Raw genomic sequence first — 25162 nt, forward strand, 5'->3', positions numbered from 1 at the left:
CTCACAAGTAACAGACTACCTGATAATAATGACCATCTTTGAAAACACTGATCTCATTCAAACTTACTTTCATTTTCTCAGAAGCAAGGTTCTTAAAAACGTTCCCCTTAGGGAAACCTGTAGGGCTACAGTCTCTAAACCATGACAAGCATATAAAATAGAACGTGCTGTACATGTGCTGGGAAACGCTATCCCATCCATCCAGTTGAGCTGCACAGTAGAACGCCAATGTCCTCTGGAAAGAAAGAAAAAATGCATGAAGTGGTGTTAAATGTATTCCCCTAACCACCTTTAAATAATTTTGTGAAAATAAGGCAACAGCTGGTTTTGATTCAATGTGGAAGTGGCTCTAAATGAGAGCCTTTCCAGGTACTATTCCCTGATCAGGACCCAGAACAATTTTTGCAATAAAACAGCTTCTTGCCAGTCTGTGGGAACCAGTCGAAGAAAAGAAGGTGCACAGAGAAGACTGAAACATGTTTTGCTGCTGTTGTTTCTTGTCCTTCCACTGTCATCAAATACTTTTTTTTCCCTCCATGCTGTAAGAAAGGGAGAAAGGGGCCCCGGCCACCCCATATCCCTGCTGCCCTCTCTGATCTGAGGGGCAGTAGGCCCTCAGATCAGAGTTAGCAGTGAGCAAGTCCCACTGCCCAGGACTCCCGACATCTCCAGTGCTATCTCCAATCTGAGGTGTGAGACAACAGTGGGGATTCTGCTGCTGGCCTGTGCCAGCAGGGGAATCAACACTGTTAAGTCTGATCTCAGATTGGAGATAGAGCACTGGGACAATGCCCTCTGAGGGGATTCCTTCAGGGCAGGGTTTGGACCCTTAGCCCTGGCCACTGGAGGAAGCACAAGAGGCTGTGCGGACCAGACTAGGGTGCCCTGAGGGTTGGATTAGGCTCATGGGCCAGAGGTTCTGCACCCCTGACATATGAAATTCTGAGCTGAACATTCTGGCTTGGTCCCATAAAGCAGTGGTGGTGAGAAGGTAGATCTCCAGATGTTTGGGGCTTCAGTTCCCAGAACCTCCTGTCAGCATGGCCAATGGTCAGGAAAGAGGGAGCAGGGATGGGCGAACTCACCCTAGGCCGGGTCACGCACTGCTCACTGGAGCCCACCGGCCCCTGCCCTTGCTCATCGTGTGTAGCGAGCCACCGAGCAGTCCACCGATGCCCAGTGAGTGGCATGCGGCTGCCCGATCCCTCATCGAGCTGCCGTTTTGCATTAAAATGGCCGCTTGGCCTTTTTTTGTAAATGCCCATGTGCTCAAATGGTGGCCATAAAGGAGCCATTTATACAAAATTACAGGCATAAATGGTCCATTTACACCTGGATTTTTGCTTAAATGGTCACTTGATGGCCACCATTAGCACACATCAGCATTTACAAAAAAGATCAAGCAGCCATTTTAATGCAAAACGGCAGCTCGGTGAGGGATCGGGCAGCCGCACGCTTGTCCGACTCAGCGTGCACCGAGTCAGGCCAGCGTGGTGGTCCATGGACTGGAGTCCAGGAGGCTGAGTGGGGGGAGTCTACTGGACTCCCCCCCCCCCAGACTCCCATGACATCCCTAAATGGGAGTTGTGAAAACCATCTCGAGATCTACTGTGTGGCCACTGCTGCCATAAAAGGCAACCAGCCAATCCCACGCTGTTCATCAGGGGCACAAGGTGCTGCTTTGCCTCACATGCTTAGGCCTCATCAGTTAGGGTGATCTGGCAGACCTACCCCATGTGCCCTTTACACTGCAGAATTTACAGAGAAGTAGACCTGCAACACAGCCCTCCCACAATATTGTTGTATTGTGTCACCTGCATGATGTCCCCAAATTTCAGCCGCTTACCACCTACCATTTTCTTTCTGAACACAAAACACATCTGGGGCATAAAATATCCCAACTATCTATCGATGTTGCCATTGGGGTGTCTTTATGCCCCAAACACAAACCACATACTGGAGTGTAAAAATGTCCCGTGGGTTTTCCCAAAGAAAACTGGTCTAGGGAAGCATGCTTAAGTACTGTGGGTCTCAGTAAGTTGGCACAAAGCATGGGATTTCACTGGGGAGCATTTACCTCATCAGAGACAAATTTGTTCTGTGGGTAGAAAAATACTCCACAACACCTAAAAACATTAGTTCTTTGTAATAAACATTTTACCTGAAGTTTTATTGTGATCATTTATGATACTTTTCTAATATTTTGAAGTTATAAGGTACTTCTTCTGACACTACAGACACACGTTCGTGGGGGGGGGGGTTATCACCCCAGGATACATTGGAAAATGGTTTGGGGTAGTAAAATGCCCCCCCCCCGACATGTTTGTGTATATTTTTTAGGATCAATACATGAGGGTTAGGGAAAGTGGAGCAGCTCTTTGCTCCTTCCGTTCCTGTGGTCACCTAACCCCGTCTGCTGTCTTATGTCTTACCTCTTGAGGGAGGAGACAAAGCCATCACCACCACATACAATGAGAACAGGGTGGGGGAATGGTGATATTTTGCATGATCAAACCAGATCATGCCACAATGAGGCAAGAAAGCTCTATCCTAACTGAATCTACCTTGAGCTAGCTAGTCATGCTACTAATATCTGTATTTCTTAGTTCAGAAATACAAATCTTGCTGGGGTTGTAATGCACATCTCCACACGAGTATTCTGAGGTGAGTATTCAGCCCCTCAGATTAAAATCCAAGCTACTGAGGTACTTACCCCTAGGGATGGCTTGGACACCCGACTGGGTCTGGGAGTCTGTCAGGCTCCCCACCTCCATCTGCACCTCTGGACCATGCACACTGAACCTCTGCCCTCACTCACCCCCACTCACCCCCTCCCAGACGTTCCCCACACTCACCCAGACCCATCCGTGAGCACCCGCCATTTTGCAGAGCTTATTTTTATGGAAAATAGGAGGTCATTAAAACTGTGCATATTTAAATATGTGCACATTTGGGCTGGGAAAGCTTGATCTACACAATATTAGAGGCATAAATGGCCAATTTAGGTCTCTAATATTGTGTAGAGTGAGCTTTCCCAGCCTGAATTTGGCACATTTAAATATGCGCATTTTAATGACCTCCTTTTCCCCATAAAAATAAGCTCGGCAAAATGGCAGGTGCTTGCGGATGGGATCCAGGGTAGTGTGGGTGGCTCAGCAAGCTCATGGAGGCTTAAGGATGGGTCCAGGGGGCTCAAGCAGGGGTAGAGCTTCAGCAGGATCCCACCGGTACCAGACGGGGGTGGGTTCATCCATCCCTACTTAGCCCTCCCAGCCAGGCTCTTTTCTGCCTGCCTCCAAGCCTCCTTCCCCCAGCCATTTACCTTTGTTCAGGCTCTGGAAGTGCTAAAAGGGGAAAGGGGGGGGCATCTCTGTCTCCCTCCCCACTTTGACACCTAGCATGCTGCTAGAGCTGCGACCGCTTAGAGATATTTTAAAATATACTCAGTAGTATATACATCTATTAAATAATCATACTGATGTCAGGCACAGAGATCACTGGAAAATGGAGTTTTGTGAGCACTTCTGATGTGGGTCAACAGCCCTGGGAAAACTATATTTCCCAGCACACCTTGAACCTGGCATGCCATGCCAGGAATTAGAGGAGAGAGGAGAGAGATCTTCCTCAGCTGCCAGAGCAGCAACAAAGCCTTAGTTAAGGAGGGAATGGGAGGGAGGGAAGGGGCCAAGATGGATGGACCAGGAAGTGTGTTGGACAGGCAAGTGGGTGGATGGGAGGAAATGTTGAAAGTTCAACAGGAGGGGAATAGGGGGAAGGATTTAATTGTGCCACATTCCCGGGAATGCGACAGGGCCAAAATCAGGCTTAGAACAGAATGAGCTATATTCTCAGTTTGGATGAAATGGTTCCATTTTTCTGGGCCCAGTTCTGAGCTTGCCAGAGGGAGCTCCCCGGCCTTGCTACTTAGTGGTGAGATCTATTAAAATAAGCTGAACCTCCTTCCAGGTAAAAATGCATTCAGGACTGGGATGTCAGGAAATTGTGGCCTGTGTGCATGCAGAAGCAGAAAAACTGGCAAGGTGCAAGGCAGTTGTAACATCAGCTTCTGGCTCACCTTGAGGGAAATGCCAGGTGATGTGGAGAGCCAGCCAGCTCACTGGAGTCTGGGGAAGAATGACAAGCCAGGCCTTGGAGAGTGCTCTAGTTTTAAACAGAGTCCCGCATGAGAGTTAGGTTTCCATGGTACAGAGAGAGAGAGAGAGAGAGAGAGAGAGAGAGAGAGAGAGAGAGAGAGAGAGAGAGAGACTTTATAGTCTGCCAGGAGGGAATGGCAAATCAAGCATTACAATTGATTTCTAGATAGTTTGGCTGATTTTATTCCATTCATATTCTAAGGCTGGAGCCAAACCACACTGAAAGCACTAGGGCCATCATAAAATTTGTATTTACTCTTTAAGTTTTTCCATGAAGTGTAACCCAGAACATTCTAAATCACGACTATTTTAGCTGGGGTGGGCTTTCTTCTTCTTTCCAAGGGAAAGGGTATATTCTTTGCAACTGACGCATAACAAAACAAAAAGAAAACCAAGACGCCGTTCAGCACGTAAGGCTCACGGAGCCACCGACTGCTCTTACATAAGGATGACAAAAGTGAACAGAAATCAGTTGGATCAACAGGAAAGTAGATAATGTGAGATTAGACCCATGACAAATGCTGCAAATTAGATTTTGAAGTAAGTTAACCCAGGGACAATGGTAACAATTAAGAGATCCACATCTTTGAGAAACAGAAGCTAAGAACCTAGCTTCATGCTCCAAATGTGCTTTGGCCTGTAGAAGGCTGAATAGGGTGGCCACTTAGAGAGGGCAAAAGAGGACACCAATTTACATAAAAATTGCATATGCTAACTTACATGTATAGCTGCAAATTTAGAAATTATTATACTTTAAATAGAAATGCAGTACATTTCACCACAGTGCGGAAGACTATGACCAGGTGACCTGTGTGCCTTGCTCAGTCTACTACTGTCCAGGTGTTGTTAATGGGGGTTGGATTCGATGGCCTTGTAGGCCCCTTCCAACCCTACTATTCTATGATTCTATGGGCAACTTCAGTGCCTCTCCTGCTCTTCTTTCTGATGGCTCTTTATCTTTAAACAGGAATGAAAATGAGCCAGTGTGGTGTAGTGGTTAGAGTGTTGGAGTGGGACTCGAGATCCAAGTTCTAGTCCCCATGCAGCCATGAAGCTCACTGGATGGATTTGGGCCAGTCACTGACTCTCAGCCTAACCTACCTCACGGGATTGCTATGAAGATAAAATGGAGAGGAGGAGGACCATGTAAGCTGCCTTGAGTTCCTGGCAAAAGGAAAAAAGATGGGATATAAATGTAATAATAAATAAATAGATAGATAGATAGATAGATAGATAGATAGATAGATAGATAGATAGAACAGGGCTTCGACTGGACAGCCCTTCAAACTGAGAACTGTCCTCTGTAAAAGAGGACATATTGCCACCCTAAAGCCAAAGCATGTAGCTGTGAGTTCTAATCCCACCTTCTGACATGCTAAATGGAAACCTGGGCTCCATATCCTTAGAAAATGGGGCTAGGGACAACCCCCCCCCCCCGAAGACTAGCTTTCATTCTTTGAATTTGGTTGTGGAGTTTCTTGCTAGGCCAAGTCAGAAACAGAAAGCTGGATGAGATGGACCCTTGGAATGGACGTCCCTGGTTTGCATTTTGCCTCTAAAGTGTAGTCATATAGGCAAGCCGCAATCTCTCAGCTTCACCCTACCTCCCTATCCAAGCACAACAGAGGGGCCTACCTACAGAGTTGTTGTAAATATTACACAGTAATGGATATGAAGCACTTTGAACACTCTAAAGTACTATATAAATGCTATTATATTATAAACTGATAGTCAGAGAGAGCTTCTCTGCATAATTGCTATCTTTGGAGTCAATAGGCATGGGACAATTTATTAAATAAGGGAAGAAGATATTGCGAAATACATTATTTTAATGGTTTTCCTCAGTGTGTCCAAAAAAAGAAGGAAAAAAGCAGGGAAGTGACTCCATATTAGATGACAGAAACAGACATACATTACTCAAGAGAGGAAGGACCTGACAGAAAGGAATTATGATCACTGCAGAACAGGTGAACAAGAAATTACAAAATCTAAAATTGGAGCTGACAGGACTCCTGGGTCCTACGAAGATCTCTTTCTGAATTAAGAAGGCAGACAGCAAGAGGGATTGGAGAACCTTTAGCCAGGATGTTCGTTTAAGGCTTCCTTTCAAACAGTGGTAATATTGATGATCTTGGAAAAGGTGAATAGAGCTTCTAGAATAATTACTTAGGATGTAAGGAAGATGTAAGAATGCGTAGATCACGAACAGGCAATCATTCTCTCACTATACTCAGGAGTGCTATAGGGGAGTATGGTATTTCTTGTAGACAAGCTAATTACTGGAAAATATTAAAAATGAAAGGACAATCCGATTTAGGAAACAGCTGTACCTGATTTACATGGGGCACACCGAGTCTGTGTTTGGAATTCATGCTGACATTCTATAGGGAAGTACAACAAACTACTCATAAAAGGGTGTATTTCTTCTTCCCCTTTAAGCAACATAATAAATGAGGAAAGATTAAGAAGGTATTTATGGAAATCTGGGTTACTGAGAAAATTTGTAAGCCACTGAACAAATGGGAGATGGCTCCTGTTGCCATGTTGTTTTTGCCTACCTCTTTGGGGTTCTCCAATTTCCACCTCAAAGCTCAGTTCGCCTCATTATCATTCCCGAACATGAGCTATTTCCTCTTTTTTTTCGAACAGGAAAAGCGCGCAATTCAGTGCACTTTTTTTTTAAGTGCACATCCAAGTGTGTTCTTTCCCCCCACTGACTAATGCATGAAAGCTCTTTTTTTTTCTTTCAAAAATGTGGATTTCTTAATGTGCACATTTTTCTCACTAATGCATTGTTCACATCCAATCACAAGCATGCGGTTATGCAAGCTTCGGCTGAGAAATCCTTATTTTTGCCTAACCTGTTCTGTTTTGAAGAAGAAGAAGAAGAGGAGGGGGAGGCGGAGGCGGAGGCGGAGGCGGAGACGGAGGCGGAGACATCAGCCTCTCTCACTTCTTTTTCTCCCATTTGTTGTGATGTATGAAAAAGAGATGACAACACATCAATGGGAAGGGCAATGTAAGAACAGAAGAGACTTAGAAACAAGAAGTGATGTGAGGTTTCCTTCATGTGGCACAACAGGGGAGATTTTACTTGAGTTCCAGTGCCCCAGGAGTGAGAGTTTGGAGTGGGGAAGGTAGTGTTACAGATCGCATGACACACAGCTGGGCATAGTGGTTCCCTTAATGTCCTCTTTCAGCAGGCCAGATTAGAAAATGAAAGAATGTTTTATTTTGCTTTGGATTTTTATTTTATTTTTTACCTTTTACGGTAGGGATGTACGAAAGTCACCTTTTCACAGGGGTGACTCACGGTGGGGTGGAGGCGCTCCGTACCTCCCCCCGAAATCCTAACCCGGCTGGATCTGCTCTGCGGCAACTCCTCAGAGCCGCCGGCCGGGTGCATTCGCAGGCGTCTGAAGCCTGAGGATGCAAATGGCGGCGGCTATGGCGACCGCCATTTGTGTTCATGTTTTTGGCTGTGATAGGCTACATAAATATTTATGTAGCCTATCACCGCAAAAAAAAAAAAAAAAACAGGAACGCAAATGGTGGCGGCTATGGCGGCCGCCATTTGCGTTCCCTTTTTTTGCTGTGATAGGCTACGTAAATATTTATGTAGCCTACCATGGCAAAAAAACCAGGAATGCAAATGGTGGTGGCTACAGTGGCCACCATTTGTGTTCCCTTTTTTTGGCGTGATAGGCTACATAAACACTTATGTAGCCTATCACGGCCTCCGCAGGGATACAAATGGTGTCCCTGTGTTAGCCGTGATAGGCTACGTAAGTATTTACGTAGCCTATCACAGCCTAAATGGGGAAGCGAATGGCGGCCGCAGATGCGGCCGCCATTCACAAAGCAGTGCAAACGGCACCAGGTAAGTGCTCCGTTTCACGTGCCTTTTGCAGGGTGGGGGGTGGGGGGATTCATTCCGCCATGGATTTCGGGGGACTGAATGCACTGGCATTCGCCTTCACTGAGGTCTGTGGTGGAATTCTCTGACATCCCTATTTTACAGAGAGCTATAGTAGTGATGAGTGAGAATGTCAGTTTTTTGATAAGAACTTACCAAAATTCACAAATTACTTCATAGACAGAATGGAAAGAACCTGAGATGTGAGAGAAAGCAAAATGGTCAGCGTCCTTCATCCAGGCAGAGGGTATGCATGCATGGATCTGGATTTGAATCCCTGTGTATTCAACTTTTGTTTGTGGTGCTGAATTATGGTTGCCACCTCCTTTTTTTGACAGGCTCCTCATCTGTATCAGTTGCATGGAATGCAGATACAACTAAGTTCTTTCCATGCTGGCAATAGCTGTAGCTATGGAATTTAATTGGTGCAGGTGGGTTCACCTTTTGATATGAATTTACCAGAATTTGGAAATTTCATCATAAATGGGATGGAAAGAACTTGAGATTAAAAAAAAAACAAATGTGGGAGAAAGCAAACATGACAGATTCATCCATCTTTAAAGCATAGAGACAGAAATTTAGAATCTTATAGAGAATTTGGTATAATGGGATCTTTGAAAAATAGCAGGAGTATTTGTTGTTGTTGTTGTTCAGTCGTTCAGTCGTGTCCGACTCTTCGTGACCCCATGGACCATAGCACGCCAGGCCTTCCTGTCCTGCACTCTCTCCCGGAGCGTGCTCAAGAGCAGGAGTATACTCTAAATAAAAAGATACTTTTTTGGGGGGGGGGGTATTCACTTCATACCATAACCCTGCCCTCAACTTTCTTATCTCTTCCTTTCATTTCCCTGCATTAGGTCCTTTAAAAATATGAGGGGTTGAATCCAGATTTAGTCATACTTAAAGCAGACTCATTGAAATCAATGGAACTTAAGTTAGTCATGAGTAATTTAAGTATCACTGATTTCAGTGGGTCTACTTTAAGTATGACTAAATCTTAGGTCATGGAAATATTATGGTTCCCAAATAGCAAGAGACAGAGCTATGGATTTATACCCTTCAAGAGATATCACTAACTTTTTGTCCAAAATTTATTCGACGTTCATGTTAATATCAAGCACATTTTGAAACTCACTGAACTCTTGGCTTCCATTGCTACAACGATTTCCATATGTAAATTCTGCATTGTGTGAAAGCATTGCCTTTCCACCTGCAAGATGTCCTGAGAAGTAATAATTATTCTTAGTAACATGGATTATTTTTGCATTTGTCAGCAAATAATTACACTTTCATCATGTTGCCCACACACACACATCTAACATGGTTATTTCATTCGGAAAAATCAATCTTCTCCAGTTTAGAGTAGATAATTTCTGTCGCTCTCCTTCTCACACTCAGAGCCAGTTCTGATGTCATCTCTTGCTTACCCTTTTCCCAGGGAGGCTGGAGTGTCAATGCCACGCATGATACTCCAGAATCAGGCTCTGTAAAGCTGGGAGACAAGGACCACAAACGGGTTACTCATATCTAGCAAGGTTCACAGTGAGAATATCCAAAGCCTAATCTAAGGGGCACAAATTGGAAATGGATTTTAAAAGCACATCAAACATGGATGAGGATTCTAAGATTATGCTTTCCACCGGTAGGGAAATACATTATCTTAGAAATGGCTAGGATTTTCCTTCCTGAAGTCCTATAACAGATCTTGTTAAAAGCCTTCAGCAAGCAGGAATATGTATATGGGTGTACAAACATAATTTTCTTACTCTTGTTATATGTAACATATACGTTATATATGGGGGTTCCATGTAGTGCCAACATCACACATCAACATGGGGTTGGATCTAGGATCTGCCTTCCATTGATGGAAGGGCTCCACTCACTCCTCCCCCCCCCCGCTGTGCACCACAACTCACCCCATTCAGCAGGGTCACTCAGCATACTGTGTAGCAGTTTTAGGGGGCTGGAGGGGCTGTTGTGGGGAGGACAGGGAGGGAGGGGTACTCAGCTTCCATCTGCAAGTTGCCCTCCCTCCTCACCATAGATAGTCAGTGCTCTGTAGCCACTGGACATGCTCAGGCTTCACTGGGCGGTCTTGGATGCCCCGCCCTTATCTATCTATCTATCTATCTATCTATCTATCTATTACATTTCTAATACACCCAATACCTAATGTTCTCTGGGTGCATTACAACCAATTAAAAAACTAAAATGCTATTTTAAAACACAGTTAAAAATACAAAATACAATACAAATATTTAAAAGAAAAATACAATATAATGTGAAACAGTAAACAGCACAGAAGTTGATAAAACAGCCGTCATAACCTAGAACTAGGTCTCTAAAATGCCTGGGAGAAAGCAAAGGTCTTAGGGATGTACGAAAGTCCCTTACCTTTGACAAAAGTTGATTTGTGGTGGGGGGGAGGCGCTCCGTCCCTCCCCCCGAAATTCTGGACGGGGGGGAGGCGCCCCATCCCTCCTGCGGCGAATCCTGTTCTGCCGGGAATGCAAAAGGCGGCAGCCATAGCCGCCACCGTTTGCATCCCTGCAGTCAGCCATGATAGGCTACATAAATGTTTACGTAGCCTATCACGTTTTTTTGGTTTTGTTTTTTTTTACTGGAAATGGCAGCAGCGGCAGCTGGTCGGAAGACCGGCCGCCACCGCCGCTGAACCACCGCCTAACCGCCGCCAGAGCCGCCACTGCCACCGCCGCCAGGGACATTCGCACAAGGTAAGTCCCGTCCCGGGGGGGGGGCGGGGGGGGCAGACTGTTTTGCCACCGATTTCGTGGCCTCCCCAAGATTCGTGGCAAAATTCTCTGACATCCCTACTTTTCCTGACACCAAAAAGATGACAATGTAGGTGCTAGATGAAGCTCTTTGGGGAGTTCATTTCATAACTTTATTCTAGGGATGTCGGAGGAATCCAATTGGATGAGTTGCGGGGGGGGGGGGTGCTCAATGAGCTTTCATAGGCTCAGCTCCTCAGACTTTGGCTCATCTTCTGCTAGCTGGCCTGACTCAGTCCACAGTGAGTCAGGCAGGCTACCAGATTTTCTGGATTATTATTTTTTTTATTCATGGAAATAGACATCTGCAGAAATTGCAGCTGCAGTTTGCGTAACTGGCACAAATTGTGGCTGCAATTTAATTTGCATAAATGTCTCTTTCCACACATTTAAAAAAAAAAACAGAAGTTGTTCCTGGATTTCAGGAAAAACCTGCAGCTGGGCTCGCAGATGCAAGCCGAGTTAGGTGCACCACAGAACTCTGGCGAGCCCAAAAACGGCTGGATTTCCAGTTCTGGACATCCCTACTTTATTCCTCTTAGGATTCTTCTTTGGATTTTATTCCTCTTAGGGTTCTTTGTATTTCTCCCAACCTTGAGATTTCCCTGAGCCTGTTGGCACTAGGGATGTACGAAAGTCACTTACCTTTTACGAAATTTGATTCGCGGTGGGGGGGAGGCGCTCCGTCCCTCCCCCCAAAATTCTGGCTGGGGGGGAGGCGCTCCGTCCCTCCCCCCCCGAAATTCTGGCCGGGGGGGGAGGCGCTCCGTCCCTCCACCCCCGAATCCTGGCCGGCCAGGCCCGCAAATGGCAGCGGCCATAGCCGCCGCCGTTTGCGTCCCTGCAGTCAGCCGGGATAGGCTACGTAAATGTTTATGTAGCCTATCACGGCTGAGTAAAAGAATAAAAAGCGCGTACGCAAATGGCGGCGCCCATGGGTGCCGCCATTTGCTTACGCGCGGTTTTTGTTTGTTTGTTTTACTCAGCCATGATAAGCTATGTAAACATTTACGTAGCCTATCACGGTATTTTTTAAAAATCTAGCCGTGATAGGCTACGTAAATCTTTACGTAGCCTATCATGTTTGTGTGTGTGTGTGTGTGTGTGTGTTTTACTGGAAATGGCAGCAGCGGCAGCCGGTCGGAAGACCGGCCGCTGCAGCCGCCGCCGCCGCTGAACCGCCGCCGAACTGCCGCCAGAGCTGCCGCCGCCAGGAGGATTCGCCCAAGGTAAGTCCCGTTCCGGGGGGGCGGGGGGCAGACCATTTTGCCACCAATTTCGGGGGGCCGAATGCACTGGCATTTGGCCTCCCCGAGATTCGTGGCGAAATTCTCTGACATCCCTAGTTGGCACCTCCTTTCATGCATGGCTCATGGGTGGTGCCATGTTGGCATTCATACAATCAATTCACTATCAGTATAGATGATGACGAACATGTGCCTTTCTACTGAGTCAGAACCATTGATCTACTGAGCTCAGTACTCTCTACTCTGACTGGCAGAGGATCTCCAAAGTGTCAGGCTGAGGTTTTTCTCCACTGTCTGCCAGGTCAGTGGCAGAAAGGAGCAGGGCCTTTATTGGAATGGCCCCAAGGCTCTGGTTTACACTTCTGGAGAAGCTATGACACTCTTCCTCAGCCATCCCTGACCTGGTGGCTGCCAGATGCTTTGGACTTCAACTCCCATCAGTGCTAGCCAAAAGGGCCAATGGTCAGGAATGCTGGGAGCTGTAGTCCAAAATGTCTGGAGGGCACCAGCTTGGAGAAGGCTGATCTACCGCCTTGCTGAAATTTTGGAAGCTTTGCAAAGCTCATTTGGTTAAAGAGGCATGAATAAAAATTGGGTTGAGCCCTCTCTCCATGACTTTCTTTGCCACCTGCTCCTTTAAAGATTGGCTGTATTAAGACGAATTAGGCTATTTAATTGACTGCTATTCAGCTTGGTTGTGATTCTTATTCCCTTTTAAGTGTTTTTAATGGTTTACTTGTTCATATTAAATACATTGTAAGTCACTTCGAGCTGTGGGAGAGGTGGGTTGACATGTTTTAAATGACTGGTTTATATTTTATGCTAGAATAAAATTAATAGAATAAATAAATTAAAAGATCACTGTGCATTGTATGCTAAAAATGGGAGGGGGTAAATTTGATTTCTCTATCCTGCAGCAGCATATTAAAACTGATGAAGGTAATTCTTATATCAGGCTGTACTGAAGTAGATATGGCACATATGGGATTTCAAGAGTAAGAAAACAGCACAGCGAGTCATGTTGCTCAATAGGTAACAATAAAAATAATGAATCTAGTGAATGTTTGAGACATTCAAGTAACCTAACAGTTTCCAGACCATTGCATTTAGTGGCACAGATTAGGAATCTGTTGTTGTCCTGGAAACCAGCATAGTTTTGATCACTTCTTTGGGGATTTGGTACCAACCCAATTTTTTTTAAAAGCCACTGCCTTAAGAGAAAGCCAACAGGGAATGATAGATACTGTTAACACATCAATTTCAGAGAAGTAATTTGAAGTCTGTATGGGAAACACTAATGCTTTCCCCCATCACATCAGCGTGTGAATAATAGTGAGTAATAAAGATGGCACGATACCTTGGCTAGACATTTGATAAATTAATAGTTTTAAGGAAAAGTCTTTTGGGCCCAACACTGGGAGGTGCCCTGAAATGTTACTGGAGGGGGTTGTAAGGAAACACTGTTCTGAAAACAAACACGCGTGCGCGCACATGCACACACACACACACACAATACACACATTGGATAGTATCTAGGATCTGCCTTCCTTGAGGGGAAGGGTTCCACTTGCAAAAGACCCATACACCCAATTTTGGCAGAGCCCACCTCCCCCTCACACCACAGCTCACACCATTCAGCAGGATCTCCTGACTTTCTGTGTCATATTTTCAGGGGAGGGGGCTGCCATGGGAAGGGAGGGTAGTCCACTTCCACCAGCACAGTTGATCCAACTTAAATCTGGATCCAACCTACATCCTGTAATAAACTGTGAAGCTAGAAGAAACAGAGAACATAGTTATAATTTGATTAATAATGAAATGGAAATAAAATGGCTGATTCTTCTCATAAAGGAAGACAGAGTTTCTTAATACAGTCACACCTGAAATGGAGAAAGGGGAAGAGAAAGTAATCATTTCTAATGCAATTGCAAGTCTCTAAATGGCTGATTGGAACAACCTTCCAATATCTACTTGTCAAGGTCTGTTTTCGTTATGGTTAATTGTTCCTTCTCCCACGGAATGGAATGGAATGGAAAGATTTCCAGAAGTCTGAACAGAACAGAAGTGGTTACTTGATAATTGCACTGTTCTTTCTGAACTTTACAGCCAATTTGTTATGATGCTCAGAATTTTATTTGCTTTAAAGTTTGCTTTGGTTGCATCTGTCTTGCTAACAGTTTCCAACTCCTCTTTGCTTTCAAGAGGAACACCAACTAAAATTAAAGGAATACATTATGCCAAACCGCGTTTGTTGTTATATAGAGCGCAATAACTCACATGGGTCCAAATTGTCGGAGACAAATGAAAAGCCAGCCCTTGCCCAAGGCCCATAAACCTATGATGAATCCAACACACTCATCCCTAGCCCTGTTTCAAATCAGCACAAAGAAGATTCAAAGAATACCATTTTGCTTCCTTTTAATCAGTTTTTTTTTTTAAGTTACCAGTTAATTAAGTCCATGGCTATGGCCGTTTTGCCTTTTTTTAAATTCAGCTGTTAGTTTGTAGGATTTGCATACCCTTGAACACATGCCAGGGTGGGGCGGGGGGGGGGGGAATTGGTTTAGTAAAACCACTTACATGCAGATCCCTTAAAATTCCCCATGAAAAGCTTTTATTAAGTAAGATTAAAATGGCTCATTATCCTAAAATAACTTCAGTGCATGTGACATTACAGTAATCATTCAGACATTGTGGGAATCTCAAAAGGCAAGGAGACTCTTCTTTGTAGAAATGAAAAACAAAAGCTGTACTATTTGTGACGATTAGCGGACCCCCAAAATAATAATCCCAGGATATTTTTCACACCACTGTATACTTCACTAGAGATCACGGATGCATATCTCATAGTTTGAAGCATCCAACTGTTGGCTATCAAAAGAAATTATGCATGTGTATAAAGGGCCAATGGGCATAGTGTTCCCTCTCATCACAGACAGGAATAAGAAGCCTGTTCATATCTGAAGCTCAGGATTGTGCCCCATATACAGAATGATGAGTTGGATCCAGATATAGACTTACTTAGAATAAAGCCACTAAAATCAATGGAAGTTTAGTTAGTCATGGCTAACTCAATGCTCACTCCTAATTCTAGATCATTTTTGAACATCCCTCCAGTTGAAGAATTTACTATTTATTCCTATTCTCTGCTTTCTGTTCTTTAACCAGTTACTGACCCATAAGAAGATCTCTCCTCTTAACACAGCCACCCTTCTGGAAGTTGTGCAGAGACTATAATTTGTGGCTAACTTTGGATGTTTTGATTCCATTTGAAATGTGAAATGTAAAGAAAAGCTGGTTATTGCTTGGTTTGTAGATTTGTTTCTAATTAAAAGAAGGAGAGAGAAGGGCAGAAACACAGGACTGATTTCAAAAGAGACTTTGCACTGTAAACAATGTCATGATGAGTGCTTTCCATAGGTGCTACCATTGTATTCACTTTGTTGCTGTTATGAACTTGTGCATGATGGGTACTACAAAGGTATTGTAGACTGCAAATAGGCTCTCCCATCAAGTTACAACCAAAAAAATACAAAGGGCAATCCAGATACCAAACATACCTAAACAAAGTATGGACTGACTCATTCTCTTAGATGTGTTGAAATCTTAAGTTTGTGGCTCTGGTTTAATGACTTTGGGTCAGTGCCATAAATGCCAGGAAACAAAACATTTGAAAGGTATCACAAAGGATACACTGCTTATGAAACAATATTTAGAATTTTTATGGTGGTCACCTTGAAACACTCTGCATGTGCATGTCTGTGCTTGAGAGAACCCTGGCATGTTTCTTTGGGAATAACCCTCTAGATCCAAATTGCAAGAAACTAAAAGATAAACCTTTTAATGATGAGTCCAATTATCAGTATTTACAGTATAAAATGAAAGAATGCCTCTGAATAGGGATGCTCAAGGATTTCATCTGGTCCACAGTTCTTAAATGAACTGGCCTGATTTGCCATTTCTGGATTAACACACGGGCTGAAACACAGTTATCCCTTAGTTTTTGACTTTGCTGAATTTTGTGATTTTATTTATGTATTATATTTTTACTCAACCTAATAACCAATGTTCTCTGGGCAGATTACAACAATGGAGGGAGCAATCCTATGGCTGCTAGACAGCGGCTAGATGGCCATAGGATATCCTGTTTTCCGGGAACCGACCTCCCCCCTCTTCTGCACTGCCTCGGAGGCAGCGTGGAGCAGCCCTGTGCTCCACGCTCACAAGAGGAGCGCGGAGTGGCTGAACAGGGGCATTCCAGGGAGCGTTCTGGGGCAGGGAGGGTGGAAATGCCTGTACAGCATGTCCAGTGTATCGTACGGCAGCCTCCTCCCCCGCCCAGCCCTCCTGCAGCTAGACAGCCGCAGTCAGCTGTCTAGCCAAAAATGCAGGGCAGGAGAAGTGTGGAGGGAATGATCCCCTCCATGCTTCTCCTGCCCTGCATTGGATAGGCGGTCGTCTCCGAGTTCAGAGGCGGCCACCTATCTGGATAGGATTGCACCCTAAAAGACTAAAATATCAACACTTAAATCATAAAATGCAATACAACATTTAAAAGAATAAAATGATAGAGTTCTTGGTTCAAAAAACCATCACAGAAAGCTTATAAAAATGTGTACTTTCCTTTAAAATGCATACAAACATGCATATTTTAGGATAAAATGCATACAAAGTTGCCTATTTTATGTCTTGTTATGTCAAATGCCTGCAGAGCTTTGACTATTGGGCAGTACAGAAATTACAATAAATCAATTTATTTATTTATTACATTTCTATACCACCCAATAGCTGAAGCTCTCTGGGCGGTTCACAACAAATTTCAGTCAAATCCTCCATTGATAACAACCATGACCCCTACAGGCCTCCAATTTCCATTCCCTTCTCGATGGGATTCCCAAGCCATTTAAAATGAACAGCCTAAAGAAGAAAGGGGGTGTATGCTTTCCGACACTTTGGGTAGCGCTTAAAGTTGCACAGGTAATAGACATGGCACAAGATAGCAGTCACAGCCTGGTTAAAGAAAACACAGGTCACAACCAGGTGAAATTGTTCAATCCAAACGTGCTGGCCACTGGGATCATAGAATCACAGAATCATAGAATAGTAGGGTTGGAAGGGGCCTACAAGGCCATTGAGTCCAACCCCCTGCTCAATGCAGGAATCCAAGTCGGAGCAGCCCTGACAGATGGCTGTCCAGCCTTGTCTTGAATGCCTCCAGTGTGAGAGACCACCACCTCCCTAGGTAATATTAGGAATGTATATTAGGATGTATATTAGGAATTCAGCCAACTAGTGCAGACAGGACACCATTTGAAACCAATCACCAAAGGGAATGCTGTGGTCCAAGTTCACCACTTTTCCTGATTTATTTTTTCTAAAGTTAGCTAGAATCACATGGCATCTATGTTGATGAACAGAGGCCAAATGAACATCAGGAGTCCTAGGACATGGTACCAGCAGACTGCGAGCTGGTAATCTTTCTCTTCCCTGATATTGGCTGGCACTTGGCTTAATGCTTAAGCCCACCGTAACATAGTAGCAGAGTCCAAAGCAGTACTGTACAATATGGATGACACCACTGGAGAATACACTGATGTAAAAACAACCATCTACGGCTGTTTAACCAGACAAAAAGGGACACCAGACAGAGAGTCACCACCATTCACAGAACTGTCCGTGCATCTGTCCTGGTTGTGCAATGCTCCATTAAGAACTCTGAGCAAGTCCTGAAGCCAACAGGAATGGACCACGATGCAAGCAGGCTTTAGATGAGCAACAGTACCAGGAAGCTATTCCAGGCCACAGACACAACACAGAAGTGAAAGCAACATCTCTTGGGCACATCAAAGCTCTGCAGCCAGTCAGATCTTGCCCACAGCCCCTCTTGGTCTTCCTGTAGCTAATCAGATCCTAAAAGATCCCTGCAAGGCTGAGTGAGGCCATCCCAGGTGGAGGTTTAAACGGCGGTAATTGCAGAGCCAGCAGCAAGCCGAGGGAACTGGGGGCCAGCGCCAGCCACACATATCTCTCTAAGGCTTCACTGAGATGTTTCTGGATGTTCCATAGCACACTTCAATGACTAGCTTGCTGCTCTTCACCCAGGTGCAAATTGTTCAATGTAATGTTTTTTTATCTAATAATATTTGAAAATAGGAGGGAGCAATCCTATGGCCACTAGACAGCAGCTAGATGGCCATGGGATATCCTGTTTTCCGGGAACTGACCTGCCCCCCCATCTGTGCTGCCTTGGAGGCAGCGTGGAGAAGCCCCGTCCCACGCGCTTGGAAGAGGAGTGTGGAGCTTCTGAAAAGGGGCGGGGCTGGGGGCATTCCAGGGCGAAGAGAATGGATCTGCATGCACGACACATGCTATGTGTCGTACAGCAGCCTCCTCTCCCGCTCCCCCCCCCACCGCTAGACAGCCGAAAACTGCCATCTAGCAGAAAAAGCAGGGCAGGAGAGGCGCAGAGGGAATGATCCCCCCCCCACGTCCTTCTCCTGCCTTGCTTTGGATAGGCGGTTGCCTCCGAGTTTGGAGGCAGCCACCTATCTAGTTAGGATTGTGTCCTAAATGACTGTTACTTAATCTTCCTTTCTATTTATGTACTGATTTAACATATGTATATCCTGCCTTTCTGACTCACAACTAAGGATGGGCGAGAATTCCATATTACTTTGAGTTTGATAAGAATTTACCAAAATTCTCAAAGCTCTCCATATTTGGGACAAAAAGAACTTGAGATTTTATTTTATTTTTTAAATTGTGACTGTGAGAGAAACCCAGACTGACAGATTCATCCTTCCAGGCCCAGGGATTTGAGTGGTTTGCTCTTAAAAGTCAGGGTTTGAGTCTCTAGCTATACAAACATGTTAGTGCTAAGTTATGGTTGCCCCCTCTTTTTTTCTGCCAGCTCCTCATCTTTAACACCTGCATGGCAGGCAGGAACAACACAATCCTCTCCATGCTGGGAAAAGTTCAATGCAACATTGAGAATACATTAATGCGAAGTAATTTCCATGGGCAACATGCAAGTGTTGAGTAACAGTAATGTACCAATACAGGTCCCGGACCTGAATCTTCCATTAGAAATCTGTTTATGTGGCCCAGATTAGTTGAATTAAGAAAAGACAACTGAAAACTTAATGCAAAGATACAGTCAGAATTTGCTGTAACACTATGAAGTTCTTCCATGCATGCACATATCTCATAATCTAGGCCAGATTTCCTCTCTTTTAGGGTGCAATCCTATGCAAGTTTGGACAAATAAGTCCTACAGCTCCCAGTATTCCCCAGCCATTCAGAAGAAGAAAGAAGAAAAGGTATGTTAAAAAGTATCCATTCAAGAAGAAAAGGTATGTTAAAAAGTATCCATTTGCAGTTAGAGAAGCTCAAAACCAAATGAGAGGGTACTAGCTACACTATGCTAATCCCATACATGTCATTCGTCATGACCCAAACATGGAGAATATTGCCTTACATATAGAAGTCTTTACCTCTGTTCTTTCTGCCTTCACTGAAAAGGAAAAAGAGATGGAAAGGGCGGTATGTTTGATGCAGTGGGAAAAGAAACCATGAGAATTCCTACTGGAGCCAAAGATACTATTACCTAGCAGTGTGCTAGGACAACAGTGGAAACAATGCAATTAAATCTATGCCTCACAGAGAGGTATAACACTCTCATTAGTTTGCTTCATCTCTCATCTGGACTCAGCAAGCTTTCCAATGTTGCCCCCTCGGAGTTATAATGAATTGACTCTACTTGTTACTCATGGAACAGATCTTCACAAAATACACATTCAGAACACAGGGCGCCTTTGGAGTTTCTGTTCCGTTTTCTCCCAAAAAAATAAAGATGTCATTGAGAGCCCATATGCTGGAGAAGTGTGTTACTGAAGTATAAGGAGGAGAAAGAAGTCAATGGAAATTATTAATTAATTTAATTAAGTTTAGGTACTGCTTACCATATCTAAAAAAATCTCTAAGCGATTTACGTGGAGGAACATTGGAAACCAGAATCCACCAAACAGAGGTGGTACAGTCCTTACTATCACCTCAGCATTCTACCACCTCATTCTATATGGGTTGATTAAGCCTTGTTGAAGTACACCAGAGCAGATTGCATGACTTTCTACCTTTCATATGGTTTCAGTCCATGGGTTGTACAATTCCAAGTCCACTGCGGGATGCTTGGCAGCCGTATATATATACATATATACACATATATATATATTACTATCTTACCTTTGCATACATAAACCATGATTACAATGTATTAAGGCTCTTTGCTTGACACCATCCATGTGTGCTTATTTTTCTGGACTAGCAAATTTGTGTGGGCATTTTACCATGTATGCATCTGTCACAGTTTAAGTTTGCTCCCTGGTGATCACGCAGAGAAGTTAATTGCTGAAGGAAATTGGAATGTCATTGGGCTAGACTCAGAAAATGGATAATAATGCAGACATAAACATTTCCATTTTGCAAAAGAATAATTAATTATGGTAACTAGTCATAGAAAACAGTCACTCATTTACAGCCCTGTAGAACTCCTAACATTTTCTTAGTGGAAATAACACAATTTAGGGCAAAATCCTACCCATGTTTAGACCGAAGAAAGGCCTACAACTCCTAACAGTCCCCAGCCAAACATACCGGCTGAAGCATGCTGGGGATTGTAGGACATTTTTCTTTCTAAACTTACATAGGATTGTGCCCTTGGCTGCCAAAGGCAGCTAAGATTTCAACCACCATTTTGAGTGCATAAAATATAAATATTGAAAATGTTCCACTCCTTCCAGACTTTGGTTTGTTGGCTGTTTGTAGTCTACTATACAAATCTCTCTATGTAAAAGCCTTATCTCTTTACTTTGCAGGTGTACACCAAACAGCCTCATAATGACATCACAGTTAAGGGATGGCAACTCAGATGTATCTGGACTGAAGGCTTAAGGCCGGCAGCTAGATTTGGTCTTCCCTAGTCCAAGATGTGGATAGTTTGATTCCTCTGCATTTCAGTCTCTGTACATCTCATGCATAAAGGATCAGACACAGCATCTGGGTACATTATGGTTTGGTTCCAGTGCATTTTGCATGCTTTTGCAGGGCAGAGAACTCTATAGAAGTATAAGACATTGGACCGCAACTGCTGACCATGACATCATAAAAGTGACATAAGGCAATATATTGTTTTTGGAATGACATGCAATGCATTACATCAATAAGTGATTTCGGATGTAATACTCTAAAGAGTTACAAATTCTGTTGAACACAGTGGGACATACGTCCAAGTAAACACAGAAGGATTGCACCATTACAGGCCTAAGGCTGCAGTCCTAAACACATTTACAAGGGAGTAAGCCCCCCAGATGGTCTTACTTCTGAGTAAACATGCAAAGGATTGCACTATTAATGCTACATAGTCATGGGAAGCCACTTGGTTTGAATAGCAGGCATATTACATTATACTATATTACTGGCCCTTTACAGATATTATTAAATGTAAAGGGCCAGTAACATTGGCTCCTCACTGCCATATGAACCAAAAAAACAGGGAAGGGTTATTTTTATTAATGTTCTCCTATCAACCCCAGTCAGCGTGGCAGTGGTCAGGAATGCTGCGAGTTGAAAGCCAAAATATTTGGAGGGCACCAGCAGGTTGTGGGAGGCTGCCATAGGTGATGATTAGGACATGAAGTCCTACCACTTGGCACAAATACGGTTCTCTCTGAAGGACTGCCTTCACCCATACAATCCTACCCATGCACTAAGATCTAAGTCCTCCCACTTGGCACAAATGGATCTAAGATCTAAGATACAGTAAGATCTAAGTCCTACCACTTGGCACAAAGAGGGTGCTCACTGAAGGGCTGCCTTCACCCATACAATCTTACCCATACATTAAGATCTATATCTTATTGGAGCCCTTCTTGAATGTCCATCATTAATGTTAGGTTAGCATGCACAAGAAAGAGGGACTTCTCAGCCATGGCCGCAACACTGTAGAACTCCCTTCCTTTTGACACACCTAGCCCCTTCTACACAGTTGTTTAGGAGAGCAGCAAAGACCTTTCTGTTTTAAATTGCCTTCAGTTGAATTTATAATTCGCTTGTGTAGGTCAAAGCAGCTCTGCAAAGTATTCTGTATGCTTGCTACTGTGGTTGATATGTCTTATATCTTGGGATGCATGTATTTTGTTAAATCCATTCCATCTGTGTTTTACGGATTGTCAGGTGTCATTTGTTCCATCATCTATACATTGATGGAATTGATGTTTCTTTTTTAAGGGATGTATGAACATTTTGTCCCTGTTTGCAAATGCACATTTGCACCAATGCACAATAGCGCAAGTGTGCGCTTGCACATTTGTGCAACAACACCCCCCAGTTAAAAAAAAACCAGTCCACAAGTCTGCAGAATCCATATGACTCAGAAAACAATAGTCTGCTGTAAAATCCACAGGTCAGATTCATAAAAATCCAAACATTTGAATCTGTCGGATTTCTCCAGCGTTCCTACTTGTATCTGACCATGATCTTGTTTGCATGCTATTTTGTGAGGGCATAGCCCTGAACAGTGGCTAAAAAAATACTTTTAAAGCAACCTTCCCCACCCTGATGCCCTCTGGGTGTTTTGGACTTCAACTTCCATCAGCCCCAGCCAGCATGGCTAATGGTCAGGAATTCTAGGAGTTGTAGTCCAAAGCATCTGAAGGGCACCACAATGAGGAAGGCACTTTAAATGAATAATGCAATTCCAGAAACCAACAAGCCATCAGTCAGTTCAGTTCTTCTTTTAGCAACAGTCCATGATGAACAATCCTTGCAGTTCCAACTGTCTATTCCTCCCATAGGTTTCTGATCACCTCCTTTCCCCACAAATTAATTATGAAGTCTGGGGTCCTGTCCCACCCATACCCTGGGAGAAGGATGCTACTAGAAGGTTGGAGATTGGCTCCTCCGTGGCTTCTGCCCTGTCCATTGATCTTCCACCAAACCTTGCTGTCTTAGATTATGGTGTTTACATGTCAGGCTCTAACCACTATTGTTTTGTTCTCCAAGCCAGATGCAATGGTTGGGCAGTGGTTTAAAGAATGTGGATAAGAGCTGGCATTTGACTAAACATGGTTCAATGTCCCTGTAACTCCAGCCAATGAGCTCACCCTATATAGCGATTTCCGTTACTCTGATGTCCTGGAGGCAGGGTGGGTTTCCTCACTTAAGAACAAGGAAATAGCATAGCTACAAGTGGGCTCAATTTTGGATTGGCAGTGAGCATTAATTTCATGGTTTGCAAGCACTGTCTTCAGTACCAAATATAACAATAATTTATCTTTCCAAATCCCTTCTCAGCAGGCAGCCCAAATTGCACATGTTTTTACTGACTAGTGACTACTGCTGTTTAGAGTACAGAAAAAAAAATTTAAAAACCAATTGAATATTTGCAATTTTGTTTAATTTTTCAAAACACACTACTGAAGAAACATTTTTGTTCATTTTCATTTTTACTGCTAGACTGGGAAATCAAGCGTTTGCTTCTCTGAGTAGTTGCTTACTGTCTTTCCTTCACACCAGTGGTGTACAATAGCACCAATGTCTTGCTTAACCACAAAATTGCTGGCATTGCAATCCTGTACATGCCTACTCAGAAGTAAGCAAGCCCCATTGAATTCAATGGGATTGACTGCTAAGTGAGTGAGTGTGGGACTGCAACCCAAAATTATGTAATGAGAAGGGTGGGTGGGTGTTTTTTGCTGGTAGAAATATGTTGTTGAGCATTCAAAGGTAGGTGAATTCTTGCATGGGACCAACTCCCACCTTTGGTGCCAATACAGTCACTATGATCCAAGTTCTTTAGATCTCTGCTGTGCACACAGAGTCTTGTGGTTAGAGTGTTGGACTGGGATTCAGAAGATCCAGGTTCTAGTCCCCACTTGGCCATGAGGCTCACTGGGTGACTTTGGGCCAGTCACTGACTCCCAGCTTAACCTACCTCACAGGGTGATTGTGAGGATAAAATGGGGAGGAGGGAGGACCATGTAAGCTGCCCTGGCTTCCTTACAAGAGGGAAAAAAAGGTAAGCTATAAATGTGATGATGATGTTGATGATGATATATGAAAGCAGGAGCTACTTAATTCAGTTTAGTGCTGAGGAATGCCCTGCATTAATCATAGGTCTGTATTCATTGAGCATTCTGCTTCATTGACATGTGCATTAATATTCCCTGGATTGGGAATGCTCTTAGCTATGTTCCGAGATATCACCATTCATAAGAGATTTCTATATGGAATTTGGCACACAATCTAACATTTCTCTTATGTTCTCATAAGCATATGTAAACTGAAACAAAAGGGGAGGGGGTATGATTTTTCCTTCCTAGCCTGAAGACGGTAGTTAATAATAACTGTGCGTGATCTCCTAATTCATTGCCTTAATAATGCATGGATGCATTCCAACTCCTTTGGAATGAGATATACACCACAAGCTTTAATCTATCAGTTGGTGCAATTCATCAACTCAAGATAAAATGTGCCCTTGGTTAAGAAGTGGCAGTGCTGATGCTTCCATATTGACAACACAGGTGCACTAACTTCATCTTGGACTCTACAAGTGGGGACAAAAGCCAGATCTACACCTTGTGTCATATCATGACAATCCCATCATTGTGACGCTATATCGCTCTTGCGATGTGGCATGCACAATGACATTTGTTGTGGTATTTTGGATAATGTGGAATAAAAAGCAGGAAATAACACTACAACACCGGTATGTTGAATGTATAATGTGCCCCAACAGTTATCAATGCATTTCAATACCATTATAAAGCAGTAGTGTAGATCAAGCTGAACTAAAATATTTGAAATGGTAGCTCAAGAACGCCAGATGAATAACAGACGTTGAGAAAAATTGGTCCGCTTATGTGCGAGCCACAAAAACAGGCATACAGTTTCATGTTATAGTACTCTTTGCACTGCAAAATATAAAAAGAATTTGTACATTTCTATTAGTGGTTTTCGTAATGTGCTCATTAATGCAAAGTTAATCAACAAATGATG

General features: G+C 43.7%; 1 pseudogene; it reads right to left on the reverse strand.

Annotated features, from left to right (window-relative positions):
- Positions 1–17398: 17398 nt before the first annotated feature.
- On the reverse strand, positions 17399–23087 carry LOC146344648 (polyprenal reductase pseudogene; annotated as a pseudogene).
- Between the last annotated feature and the right edge of the window lie 2075 nt (positions 23088–25162).

Source organism: Heloderma suspectum, chromosome 5 (genome assembly GCF_057233095.1).
Source record: "Heloderma suspectum isolate Gila_16-S chromosome 5, 16-S_ref, whole genome shotgun sequence".
Classification (NCBI taxonomy): Eukaryota; Metazoa; Chordata; class Lepidosauria; order Squamata; family Helodermatidae; genus Heloderma; species Heloderma suspectum.